The sequence below is a fragment of the Sinocyclocheilus grahami genome, unplaced genomic scaffold (assembly GCF_001515645.1).
Source record: "Sinocyclocheilus grahami isolate Dianchi unplaced genomic scaffold, SAMN03320097.WGS_v1.1 scaffold306.1, whole genome shotgun sequence".
In the NCBI taxonomy this organism is placed as follows: Eukaryota; Metazoa; Chordata; class Actinopteri; order Cypriniformes; family Cyprinidae; genus Sinocyclocheilus; species Sinocyclocheilus grahami.
Genome location: NW_015505485.1, coordinates 425359 through 428882, shown reverse-complemented (window position 1 = coordinate 428882; position 3524 = coordinate 425359). Strand labels below are relative to the sequence as shown.

The 3524-nt window shown below is 34.1% G+C and overlaps 1 long non-coding RNA gene across 1 annotated transcript in view; it reads left to right on the top strand.

Annotated features, from left to right (window-relative positions):
• The window catches only part of LOC107601474 (uncharacterized), a 7659-nt gene extending 4485 nt beyond the window's left edge, over nt 1-3174 (top strand). Inside the window, exons 2-3 of the long non-coding RNA XR_001610936.1 lie at nt 101-103; nt 3165-3174. This is a non-coding gene — a long non-coding RNA (uncharacterized lncRNA). The remainder of the gene's footprint in view (nt 1-100; nt 104-3164) is intronic.
• The last annotated feature ends 350 nt before the right edge of the window (nt 3175-3524 follow it).

The window sequence follows — 3524 nt, the reverse complement described above, 5'->3', positions numbered from 1 at the left end:
AATAAAGAATGGTATCAAAACGTCCTGCAAGAGCGACTTCTTTCAACGATCCATGAGCAATTTGGTGATGATCCCTGCATTTTCCAGCATGATGGAGCAGCATGTCACAAAGCAAAAGTGATAAAGAAGTGACTCGAAGATCATTACATTGACATTTTGGATCCATGGCCAGACAACTCCACGGATCTCAATCCTAGAGAACCTGTGGTCAGTCCACAAAAGGCGAGTGGACAAGCAGAAGCCCACAAATTGTGATAAACTCTGAGAACTAATAAGGCAAGAATGGATCGCCATCAGTCAGGATTTGGCCCAGAAGCTATATCCAGCATGCCAGAGTGAATTGCAGAGGTTATGAAGAACAAAGGTCAACACTGTAAATCTTGACTCATATTTTGTTTTGCCAATAAAAGCCTTTACAACTTATGATATGCTTATCATTGTCTTTCAGTATACCATAGAAACATGTGGAAAAATCTACAAATACTGAAGCAGCAAACTTTGCAAAACACAAAATTTGTCACGCCCAAAACTTTTTTTGTAGGAGAATTAATTTCCATTAAAACATTCCACATGTATGTTTATATTTTATGTAGCCAACTCTAAAAAGGCTGTTCTGTTCCTCTTTTAAGACCTTTTTCTGCACCGCAACAATTCATTTTCTTGAACAGAATATTGTAACTTTAACAGTATAACATTTTAACCTTTTATATATAACTAACAAAAATGAATGACCAGTGCTCTCTTCCACCCTCAACACCACGACTGAGGTGAGACCCTTGAGAAAGACACCCAACCCCCAACTGCTCACTGGGCGCCACAGCAAAAATGGCTGCTCACTGTGTGTGTGTGTGTGTGTGTGTGTGTGTTTGTTCCCTACTCACTGCTGTGAGTTCGCACTTGGATGGGTTAAATGCAGAGCACAAATCCCGAGTATGGGACACCATACTTGGCCACATGTCATGTCACTTTCAGCCACTTTAAATTAAATTATTGAATTGAAAAAATTGAATTCAATAATTTAAGAATTCAAGATATTTTTCTGAAAACTTCTGAAAAAAAGTCTTAGTGCTGTTTTCAATTCAAGTTAATTTAGCTTGTTTTAGATATTTTTATAAATCACTGTTCAGAAGACATCTTTGACTTAATACATGTTTATAAAAATGATTTTCTATTTCATTCGTGATTTCAGGCCTTAAGTGAAGTTATCAAATAAAACATAGGCCTTTAGGATATATATTAAAAATAGAGTTGCACACAAGTCATCAAGTTGCATTGCATTACTTAAGTAAAAATAATTGTTGATTATTTTTACTTCCTGTTATAAGTGATGAAACTTCCAGTGGAAAGTAGTGAAATCTCAGGTAGCAGGTATCTGTTCTATCTGAATTATTTTGTTGAGATGTTTCAGTCCTGTCTCTGACACACTCACACAAATTTACAGTGTTACATTTGGTAAATAGAAATTGCACAATACTAAATTTTCAAAACAAATTTGTTGTTAATGTTTAACCCATTCAGACTCCATGATAATGCCAATGAATAGCCCTTTCTCTGGTGCTTTTGATATTCAATGCCTTCCAGTCTGCATAGTATCATTAAAGTGGATAATGCGAAGTACATCTATGAGAAATAAACATTAAATAAATGAACATCACTGAACCCAGCTAAATGCCTTAGGACCTTCAGTTCAGTGATGTTAAATAATATAACTCTAAAGTTTAGTTTAGGTTACTAAATCTGGGGATTATATTAGATAAAAATAGCTTCTAATAATTGCAAATTACCACTGGTTCATTATTGCTAGATGCAATTGATCAAAATCAAGTTTGAACTGCAGACCTAGTGTGTCATAACCGACAAATAGACTCAGCATAATTGTGCTGATTGTCAGCAAGTAGAACTGGTCTTCTTATGAATTCGAAGAAGATTATTTTGTTAGTGATTAACTAGTGTTTTATAATGTAATAATTATCTTAATGTGTTAAATGCAAAGGAATTTTCTTGAGGAATGTTAAAGTTTTATTGTCTTTGAATTCACATTTTGAGTTTTTTGAACATTTTAGAACTGATGAGTTGAATTTAAAAGCAATCGGTAATCAAATGTGGAAGACCTTCATTATTTTAAGAAAGAAATGTTCCTTTTTTATGATGTCAGTAAATTTGCATCACCCTGACATTTTAATATATATAGAACAAACAAATTGTGTCACATCCTTATTACATAAGTTAGATCTCTCTAAATGAACTTAGTGACCATGCACTTGCTTTAGATAAACCTTGCCAGAATTAACTATTTATTAAGATCATGTTGATTAGGCAAGGTTTGCTACTGCTGAATGAAAATAAATGAAAATATGTTTGACTCTTTTAAGCTATTTCAAGATAACTTATGTTATGTATTATTTTTAAGATAACTCTATTTATTACCAATAAATCAGGCTGGTTCTTTGCATTTGTTTCTATGACTATCAAGCCAATTAAATCATAGATAGAAAACTGTCATTTATTATTTGACTTATAACAATGCCAACGTATGTGGAAAACTGTGGTTGAATAATAGTGGTAAGTGACAAGACGTGTGGTTTGGTCGAGGATGAAGTGTAAAATTATAATACTAATTTACCACCTGAGTTTAAAAGGGCACTTAGTGCGCAGTTAAGACCTTTGAAGCCAAACTGTTGCATTTATGCTTTTTATACTTCACACTTCTCACTCTTTTTATCCATAAATAATTGTGTATGATAATTAATATAAAAATATAAATCACACACACACACACACACACACACACACACACTGTACACACACACACACACACACACACACACACACACACACACACACACACACACACACTTCATAGATTCCATTCATGTGAAACTCTTCAAACTATCAATCTGAGGACACATAGAAAAAGTAGATGGGATTGGCCATTTGGTGGCGCTATAACACAAAACAAACTAATGGTTTTGTGGCAACCAGGCCCCGTATTTTGCGTAACATAAAATAGTTTGGGTTATTTAGCAGTTTATGAAGTCGAATAAAAGTTAGAATAAACAGTCAGAATAAACAAATACATACTGCTACTTTCACTTTATTATCTAATGATACAGCAACGTATAGCAACCACATGAATGCAGAAGAAATAACAATGAACAAAAAAGTACAGGCAAGCAACATTTTCATGTACCATGAATACACAGAGTCATTGATTTAATACTGACATCAAGTGCTTGAAATGCAATAAAAATGCATCGTGTTGAAATGCATTTTTATGTACAATACAATTTCTATTGTACATTTATAATTACAGTGTACAGAATGAAGTGAGTGGACGTAAAATGCACATCCATCTTAGGGAAGCATAGATTTAAGTGCCATCAGTATTAAACTTGACCACAGAGAGATGGCTGTGATGGAGCTACTGGATGTGGGTTTTTACAGTCACTGGCTTGAATGTCGTCGTAACATGTTTCATAACAAGAGGAGACCTGCTTATGTGTCCTGACTTGTCCACCACAAGA